The 9,993-nt window shown below is 50.9% G+C and overlaps 1 protein-coding gene across 15 annotated transcripts in view; it reads left to right on the top strand.

Moving 5' to 3' along the window:
• LOC131193105 (zinc finger protein 268-like) overlaps positions 1–9,993 on the top strand; it is a 95,573-nt gene that overhangs the window by 45,531 nt on the left and 40,049 nt on the right. The window contains exon 1 of one of the 15 annotated variants that reach the window (XM_058172942.1): positions 4,363–4,482. The exons of 10 other annotated variants lie outside the window; for them this stretch is intronic. The gene's annotated coding sequence lies outside the window, so the exon portion shown is untranslated. Of the gene's footprint in view, positions 1–4,362; positions 4,487–4,893; positions 6,421–9,993 lie in introns of those variants that run through there. 4 more of the 15 variants (XM_058172936.1, XM_058172943.1, XM_058172939.1 and 1 more) reach the window with 4 other exon arrangements.

The raw sequence follows: 9,993 nt of genomic DNA, 5'->3' as shown, positions 1-9,993 counted from the left end.
TTCTTGAGGCTGTGCAAGAATGTAGATCAAAAGATACTACAAGTAATCCTTGACATACAACCACAAGAGAGAGAGTGGGAGAGGCAGGTATGGCGGAAGCGAGGGGTCATATCAAGTTTCGGGAGCGCGTGCTCGATGTTTGAAAGCGATCACGCGCTCCGACCCCTTGGACTTCACCCGTTCCCCGGATGGTCAGGATCCTCAGAGCTTGGGCCTCCGGCTGATGTTGTGCAATGCCCGGTCCGTGGTGAACAAAGCCCCCCTCGTTTGTGACCTTATACAGGGGGGTTCCGCGGACCTTATGGGCATTACGGAGACCTGGTTGGGCACTGAAGGGCGTGCCCTGGTTGAGTTGTGCCCGCGGGTTTCCGTGCATTCCATCAACCGAGGGCCCAGGTAGGGGTGGGGGTGGCGGTTGTGATTAGAGAGTCTAGACCCGAGGGAGACCACTGTACCTCAGATTGCCGGGTGCGAATCCTCTTGTGAGATGGGGTCATAGGTGTCAGATGGGTATGCTGATCACGCACCTGGCTCCTTGCTGCGTGACAGCTGCCCTGCCCGAGCTCCTGGAGGTGCTGGCTGGGTGGTAGTTGAGACCCCAGACTTTTAGTCATGGGACCATCGTCCGCCTGCCATCGACGGCAGCTCAGGAGTTCATGGCTTCCATGACGGCCTTGGACATGACCCAAGTAGTTGATGGCCCTACTCACATTGGGGTGGCACCTGGACCTGATTTTTCTCTCTGGTCAGTGGTTGAGAGATCTGGACTTAAAGGAATTAGTCATTGAACCTTTGTCATGGTCAGATCACTCTTCTTCGCCTGGACTTTCTGACCGCCATTCACCACCGCAGGGAGGAGCGACACGTTGGTTCCGTCCCAGGCGCCTGATGGACCGGATGGGTTCCGGACGGAGCTTGGGCCATTTCCTGAGGTCTGGCTCACGGCTCGACTGAGGAACTTGTTGCGGCCTGGGAACAGGGGGGCCTTGGACCGTGTCGTGCCTGCGGCCTCTGACCCGGCGCAGGGTCCCAACCGGCTCCTTGGTTCTCCGAGGAGCTGAGAGGATGAAGCGCCGGAGCTGGAGAGTCTCTGGAGGTCTAGCCGTTGGAAGCTGATCGGACACTAGTGAAGTCCTATACTAGGACTTACCTAGTGGCATTGAGGAAGCGGGCGTAGCTCGCCTCCTCCCTCATTGCATCGGCAGATAACCGCCCAGCCGCCCTGTTTGGGTGACTCGCTCCCTCTTACACCAGGGAGCGGGATGACCCGTTGCAGGGGCGTGCTGAGGAGTTAACGGTTATCTATACGATAAAATCGTTCAGCCCGGGATGGTCTGGACCAAGATTGCGGTGATACGGCGAGATGCGTGAGGGCGGTCTTGGTGACATTGTGTGGGATGAGTTTGACCCTGTGGCTCCGAGGACATGGACAGGTTGTTGGGTAGGTTGAATGCCACCACGTGTTTACTGGACCCGTGCCCTCTTGGCTGGTGCTGGCCACTCGAGAGGTGACACGAGGCTGGCTCCAGGCGATTCGACTGCTTCTTTGGTGGAGGGTGTCTTCCGGCCGCCTTGAAAGAGGCGGTGGTGAGGCCCCAGACTTTTAGTCATGATTTTAACTGGCTCAGGAGTTCATGGCTTCCATGACGGCCTTGGACATGACCCAAGTAGTTGATGGCCCTACTCACATTGGGGTGGCACCCTGGACCTGATTTTTGGTCAGTGGTTGAGAGATCTGGACTTAAAGGAATTAGTCATTGAACCTTTGTCATGGTCAGATCCTCTTCTTCGCCTGGACTTCTTTCAGACCGCCATTCACCACCGCAGGAGGCGAACGTCGTTGGTTCCGTCCCAGGCGCCTGATGGACCGGATGGGTTCGACGGAGCTTGGGCCATTTCCTGAGGTCTGGCTCACGGCTCGGCTGATGAGAACTTGTCGGCCTGGGAACAGGCTGCGGCGGGCCTTGGAGTGTCGTGCCTTTGCGGCCTCTGACCCGGCGCGGTCCCAACCGGCTCCTTGGTTCTCCGAGGAGCTGAGAGATGAACGGAGAAGACGCCTGAGAGTCTCTGGAGGTCTAGCCGTTCGGAAGCTGATCGGACACTAGTGAGTCCTATACTAGGACTTACCTAGTGGCATTGAGAGCGGGCGTGCTACGCCTCCTCCCTCATTGCATCGACAGATAACCAGCCGCCCTGTTTGGTGACTCGCTCCTTACACCAGGAGGCGGGATGACCCGGTTATCTATACGATAAAATTGTTCAGCGGGATGGTCTGGACCAAGATTGCGGTGATGTCTTGGTGACATTATGTGGGATGAGTTTGACCCTGTGGCTCCGAGGACATGGACAGGTTGTTGGGTGGTTGAATGCCACCGTGTTTACTGGACCCGTGCCCCTCTTGGCTGGTGCTGGCCACTCAGAGGTGACACGAGGCTGGCTCAGGCGATTGACTGCTTCTTTGGTGGAGGGTGTCTTCCGGCCGCCTTGAAGGCGGTGGTGAGGCCCTCAAGAAGCCTTCCTGGACCCGGCTGTTTAGGTAATTATCGTCGGTCTTCCTTGCACCTGGATGAAACTGTCTATCTAGACCCGTTCCAGTCCGGTTTCGGCCCGGTTACAGCACGGAGCGGCTTTGGTCGCGTTGGTGGATGATCTCTGGAGGGCCAGGGACAGGGTTGCTCCTCTGCCCTGGTCCTATTTCTCAGCGGCTTTCGATACCATCGACCATGGTATCTGCTGTGCCAGTTGGAGGGTTGGGAGTGGGAGGCACCGTTTATCGGTGGTTCTCCTCCTATCTCTCCGACGGTCGCAGTCGGTGTTGACAGGGGGCAGAGGTCGGCCCGGGCGCCTCACTTGTGGGGTGCCGCGGTCTCTCGCCCCTTCTGTTCAACATCTACATGAAGCCGCTGGGTGAGATCATCAATGGTTTCGGTGTGAAGTACCAGCTGTGCGGATGACTCAGCTGTACTTTTTCTACACCGGACCACCCCAGCGAAGCTATCAGTGCTGTCCCGGTGCCTGGAGGCCGTGCGGGTCTGCATGGGGAGAAATAGGCTCAACCTCAACCCCCCCAAGACAGGGTGGCTGTGGATGCCGGCATCCCGGTACAGTCAGCTAAATCCGCGGCTGACCATCGGTGGCGAGTCATTGGCCCCGATGGAAAGGGTCCGCAACGGCGTCCTCCTGGATGAGCGGCTGTCTCTAGAAGACCATTTGTGGCGTCTCGGAGAGCATTCTACCAGGTTCGCCTGAGCCATTCGCCCTTTCTGGACGGGATGCCCTATGCACGGTCACTCACGCCCTCGTGACGTCTCGTCTGGATTACTGCAATGCTCTCTACATGGGGCTCCCTTGAAGGGCATCCGGAGGCTGCAGTTAGTCAGAATGCGGCTGCGTGGTGATAGATGGAGCCTCGTGGCTCCGTATAGACCCATCCTGCGCAGGCTGCACTGGCTACACTGTGGCTTTCGGTGCGCTTCAATTTTGGTGACCACCTTTAAAGCGCTCCATGGCATTGGGCCGGGCTACTTACGGGACCGCCTACTGCTACCGAATATCTCTCACCGACCCGCGCTCTCACAGAGAGGGTCTCCTCAGGGTGCCGTCGGTAGCAATGTCGTCTGGCGAGGAAGGGCCTTCTCTGGGGCTCCCACCTCTGGAATGAACTACCCCGGACTTCGTCATCAATCTCGGACCTCCGGACCTTCCAGCTTAAAACGTATTTATTTAATTGTGCAGGGCTGAGCTAGATTTTTAATTATTGGTTTTAAATTGGGTTTTATTTGATATTTTAATTCTAAATTTACGGGCTTTTTAGAATCAGTTTTTTAATTGTTTTATATTGTATTTATATGTCTTTTAATGCCTGTACACCGCCCTGAGTCCTTCGGGAGATAGGGCGGTATATAAATTTGAATAAATAAATAAATAATAAATAAATAAATTGAGCTGGGCTGACACAGAAATGGGGGTGGGGGAGTCTATTCTTCAGTGAGACGAATTGATCAGTGGAATGTTTTGCCTCCAGAAGTTGTGGCTGCTCCATCACTGGAGGTTTTTAAGGAGAGACTGCAGAGCCATTTGTCCGGAATAGCAGAGGCTCCCCTACTTGGAGAATTGGTCCCTTATTCTGTAAGAACTTCATGAATTATTCATCCAGAATAATGTCCGGAATAGTGGAAAATGATTGGATGGCATGGAATCGGTGGAAACGTCTTGCAAACGCCTTCCTAGGTAGAGACGGGAGGCGCCTGTCTTACCCCCTCCTATCGGGAGATGGCGGTCAGATGGGCAGCGTGGGCGCCTAGAAAGCCGTGGCTACAGTAAGTGGAGGCATGTGGGGTTGAGCTTTAAGGAGTTAAAACCATCAAGTACTGCATTGCTAGAAGGGAGGGGAGAGGAGTGCAGGATCCAGCGGATCGCTCACGGGAGGAAGGAGGTGGCCGAGGAGCTTCTGGGCTCTTCCAAGAGTCGAAGCGGCAGCTGGTGGGTGAGTGGAGGACCGGTTGGAGGAGAGGCTGGGAGCAGGAAAGGCTGCTGGGTTTCCTCCGCAGTGTCGAAGCAGAGAAGCAACTAGAATAGAGAATAGAACATAGAAAAACACAGTTGGAGGGGACCTTGGCGATCATGTAGTCCAACCCCCTGCTCAAGCATGAGGACTTAGACCATTTCAGACAAATGGCTGTCCAGTATCTTCGGAGCCTCCAGTGAGGAGCACCCATAAGTTGGGAAGACAAGCCCTTCCACTGGTCGCTTTAAGATTTAAAGATTTAAATTAGCGCTGCCATGTGATTTCATGCTTCCTGATTAGGCTGCTTAGTGACACAGATGCCAGTCCCAAATGCAGTCAGTAAGTGAGGACTGCTTCAATAGGAATGTCACCAGAGTATTCTGGTTTTATCTTTATATTTTCTTTAAGAATCTTTTGTATTAAGATGTGAATCCTACTCCAATATTTCTTTGTCACATGTCCACCATAAATGATAAAATCTCTTATTTACATTTCCAACATTCAAGGTGCCTTTATACATTCTTGAGAATTTCTTCAATCTTAGACACCGACATCATAAAATCATTTGGTCTAGAGCTTCCTGCCTGAGCAGGGGGTTGGACTAGAAGACTTCCAAGATCCCTTCCAACTCTGTAATTCTGTTATATCTTTCCATTGTTCAAGCATTATATTACATCCAAAGTTCTTTGCCCACTGAATCATACAATGCTTTACATACTCATTCTGCAAGTTCAAGTTCGATAGCAGTTTATAAACCTCAGCAGTAATACGTTCAACAATTCAGTTCCATTTTCCAATTCATTTTTCACAAAATGGTATCCATAGCTGTTTTTGTCTAGTTCAAATCTTTCTTTCAATTGTAAATATATAAATCAATGGCAAACATCCTTCTGATTCCAACTCCTCTTTATATTTGAGGATAGGGTCACAATAATTGAACGATATTATTTAACCATAAGTCCACCAGTCTGGCTTCGCCACCATTTCTTTTCTAAACAAACTTCCTGGGGAGACACCCAAAGAGGAAGCCATGTCTAACAAAGTGATGATTAAAATCAACATTTGCTTTAACCTTATCATACCATAAAGAACTGCCATCGAAATCTTTATTCATGTCTGTCAAGCTCAAGGAACCTCTTATTTTAGACTTTGGGTTGCAACCGCAGTGAGAACATCTGGAAAATAGTCAGCTCTGCCGAGTCACACGAAAATCCATCTGGTAACCACTGCCAAGGAGACCCTTCGGGGTCACAACCTCCTTTAAAGGAAGATGAAGGAAGGAGAGGCACTTTGCTGACCATGAGGAATCTGCAAATTCCTCGTTAAGTCCCAAACAAGCTCTCCCCAAACGACAGCAGGCACGGCCCCCATTGATGGCAGCCATGAAGCCAGGACAATTTGGAACCAAGATTGTGCAGGAGTGGTGTATGGATAGAACATTGAAATTGGATGAGATATTTACCAACATTTACTTTAATGGCTTGCAATAACAAAAAGAATATGAAAAGAAAACTCCTTAAGCTTAAAATAGCGGCAAATTGACACATGGATGGGGGGGAAAAACGGAAACGAAAAGGCGAAAAAGGCCCAAGGGAAGCTTTAAAAATACAGACTGTGGAAAAAAAGTCCAAATAATTTGAAAACGACTTTAGGGCGAAATTATTTATTTGAATTTCTAAACCTCTTGGATTTATCCGACAATCAACAAGTTTTTGACAGATTGCGTACCTTGGATCTGGGCATAAGAGAGCCATCTACTGGAGAAAGAGAAGGTGTATAGCCCCAGTATATTCAATAAAAGCTAATTTAATACACACGAAGTCTGATACACAGAAAAAAAAGTAACAACATCTGGTGAATGGCCTGACTTTGACTATTGTTAGAAGAGGACTGGGAAAATTTGAGAACATTCAGTAGGTTTTTTTTTCCTTTTGAAAAGTTACAAAAGAAACTAATTTGCAAATAACTAAATATTATTAAAATTGACTTGGATTATGGATAGGAAAGACTGGAAGAATTTAGTAATTAATTTGGACTAATTAATAAATAACAATATAAAACAATTAAAACCAAATATTTTATGGCAAATCACTAAAACGGTAAAAACCGATTTAAAACCCATTTAAAATTTCACTAAAATATTTCTTAGGCTAGTCCAGCTCGCTGGAATAATAAGGTCTTCAGTTCACGTTTGAAGGCCCAGAGGTCGGGGAGTTGTCGTAACCCCGGAGGAAGTTCGTTCCACAGGGCCGGTGCTGCCATGAAGGCCCTCCTGGGTCGCCCAACCTACATTGTTTGGTCGGCGGCACCCTGAGGAGGCCCACTCTGTGGGAGCGCATAGGTTGTTGAGGCAGGCAAGGCGGCAGAAGGTGGTCTCGTAGATATCCCGGTCCTAAGCCATGGGCGCTTTAAAGGTGGTAACAAACCTTGAATTGCACCGGAAGGCCACCGGCAGGATAGGTGTTATGTGGTGCTCCCTCTATCACCCAACTAGCTGGAGCCTCCTGGTGCTCTTCAAGGGGCCCCATAGAGAGCATTGCAATAGTCTAGGCGGGAAGTGACAAGGCGTGAGTGACCGTGCATAGGTGTCCGGTCAAGGAAGGGCGAACTGGTGGATCAGGTGAACCTGATAAATGCTCCCCTCAAATGTTCCTCTTCAGCGATGGTGTAAGCTGATTGTACCGGGATGCCGGAACCCAAAGCCACTCTGTCTTGGAAGGGTTGAGCCGGAGCCTGTTCCTCCCCATCCAGACCCGCACGGCCTCAAGACACCGCCCATCACCTCGTGGTTCGCTGAGTATCATCAGCGTACAGATGATAATCCCGAAACCACGGATAATACGGCTTCATATAGATGTTGAACAGGAGGCGAGAGACAGACCCTGAGGCACCCCAAGTGAGGCGCCTTGGTCGATCTCTGCCCTCCTGCAACACCGTCTCTGACGGTCAGAGAGATAGGAGGAGAACCACCGATGTGCCTCCCACCCCAATCCTCCAACCAGCAGGATACCATATGGTATCAAAAGCGCTGAGAGATCTAAAGAACCAGGACAGAGGAACATCCCTGTCCAGCCCTCTCATCCTGACAGTTTCCTCCAGGTATTGAGGAAGCTGATATGCCTACCTCTCAACTTGCAAAGCGAAGGTTGGAGACTGGACGATAGTTCGCTAATACAGCTGGGTCCAGGGAGGGCTTCTTGAGGAGGGGCCTCACCGCCTCTTTCAAGGCGGCGGGGAAAATGCCCCCCAACAAAGAAGCGTTGGTAACTCCCAGGAGCCAGCCTCATGTAACCTCGAGGTTGTGGCCGGTACCATCCAGTCGAGACACGGGTCCAATAAAAGTGGTGGGATTCAACCTACCCAACAACCTGTCCATGTCATCAGGAGTCACAGGATCAACATGGCTCAGGTGGCTTGATGCGGCGGAGAAATCACCCTTCTCCACTAGGTAGGTCTGAATATATGACCTCACTAGTGTTGGTCAGGTTCGGGCGGCTGGACCTCCAAGCACTCTCTAGGCGTCTTTTCTGGCTTCATCTCTCTCAGCTCCTCGTTATACCAAGGAACTGGTCGACCATGACAGGGGTTGGGATATTAACTCCCTAACTCCAGATCATTTAGCCATTGTCCCGAGACAAAATCAAGTCCAGTGTGGGTCAAGTCCAAGGCCGACATGGAAGCCATGAACTCCCGAGCTGCCGTTGATGATTTGCCCGCCGACAGCAAGTTGAAATCCCCCATAACGATAAGTATAGGGGTCTCAACTGCCGTCCTGGCTATCATCTCCAGCAGCTCAGGCAGGGCTGCCGTTACGTGTTCCAGACTCGGGCATCTCAATAGGAACCCCTTCTGCGCCCAACCAGGTCTCCATGTGCCCATTAGTCTGCTCCCCTCTTGAATAAGATCGAATATGAGGGCCTTATTCATAACGGACCTGGCATTGCATAATATCAATCTAAGGTCCAGGTTCGGTATAACCACTGGGGAGAGTAAAGTCTAGGGCCCTGAGTGAATCGCTTTCAAACAGCGAGTGCACTCCCAACATGATCTTAGCCCCTTTTGCCATACCTGCCCCTCCCTCGTACCGTGCAGATGGAAATGCCCGTACATGGTCGAGCCTTAACCTCCTCCAAGACCTCCAATTTACAGACCTCCAAATTGTTAAACTTAGAAGGGACCAGCCTAACCCCCTGTGGGCATGCCCACCCCACCCCGAGACCCATTATTTAATTTAGTTACAAATTTATAAAAAGATGAATTTAAAAACCTCCTTAACCCTTTCTTAGAAGCATGCCACCTCTCGGGATTCTAAAATCCGTCATCGAGGTAGGCCCTCAATAGAGAGGGCCACACTCATGAGAGGGCATCTCTGCAAGCTGGTTAGATGAGAAAGTCATAAGAGTCTTAAGGAATGGTGGTATCCTGGTTTGTCGAGGTCTTAAACGACAATACATAGGTTGGGCAGAGCCACCAGCTGGAAAACGAAGAGTTCTTAAAAAGTGCATGATATAGATGGTATGAACCTGGGTGGAATTAAGATGGTCCACCACTCAGGTTCTCACGAAGGTTCCATAAAGGGGGGAGAAAAGAGCAGCGACTGTCGCCACTGCGGGACGTCTTCCACGATAGCACAGTTGCCATCGCCGTCGTCACCGCCCCGGCATCCAGCAACCAGGAGCCCCAGAGCCCCAGAGCCCCAAGAGACCACAGAGCCCCGGGAAGGAGGACAGTCACCTCAGCTGTCGCCACCCCCATCAGGGTACCGCTGCCGTCGGCGTCATAAATGTTTAAAGGCAACCACTGTCACCCCAGCACAATAACCCCCAAACATCAAGGGCTCCAAGGCCCGAAGGGGCTCCATCGGGTACCCACCAGGGCTCCAAAAAGTCTCCAAAGTTTTTTCAAGGCCCAAGCACATTCAACCAAGGCCGCAGGCTCTGCTGGCTCTCCAAGGGTAAAAGCCGCCGTCTCCCCAGCCGCCCCAGCCATCACCGACAAAAATGAACATGCCGGTCAACAGGCTGAGATGAGCTGAAGACGGCCGGGAGAAAACATCGGCGGCCACCTCCCCAGTCAGGTCCGCAGGCCCGCAGCCACCCTCAAGGCCCAATCCTCCGATCTTTGCCACCTCAGCGTGCCTCAGCTTACCGCCTCAGCGCACCACCAGCCATTCTGCCATCTCCGCTGCCCCGGCCATCCTCGCCGCCGCCGCCAGTCGTCCTCAGTCCTCGCCGCCACCGACGGACACAGAGCAAAACCTGATATTCAAGAAATAGATGAGAAACTGTGATTTTTAAATTCTAAATTTAAATTTTAAATTTTAAATTGTAATTTTACTGGGTATTTTATATGGCCAATTGGACGGTTTTAATTTCGCCTTTTATTGAATAAGCTTTTAATTGTTATTTTAATATGTATATTAATTGTTTTAAATGAAGGCTGTACACTGCCTGGAGGATAAAGTGGAAGTAATTAGTCAAGCAAAT

The sequence above is a fragment of the Ahaetulla prasina genome, chromosome 2 (genome assembly GCF_028640845.1).
Source record: "Ahaetulla prasina isolate Xishuangbanna chromosome 2, ASM2864084v1, whole genome shotgun sequence".
NCBI lineage: Eukaryota > Metazoa > Chordata > Lepidosauria > Squamata > Colubridae > Ahaetulla > Ahaetulla prasina.
The sequence above is the reverse complement of the archived record's forward strand: the minus strand, read 5'-3'. Positions and strand labels throughout refer to the sequence as shown.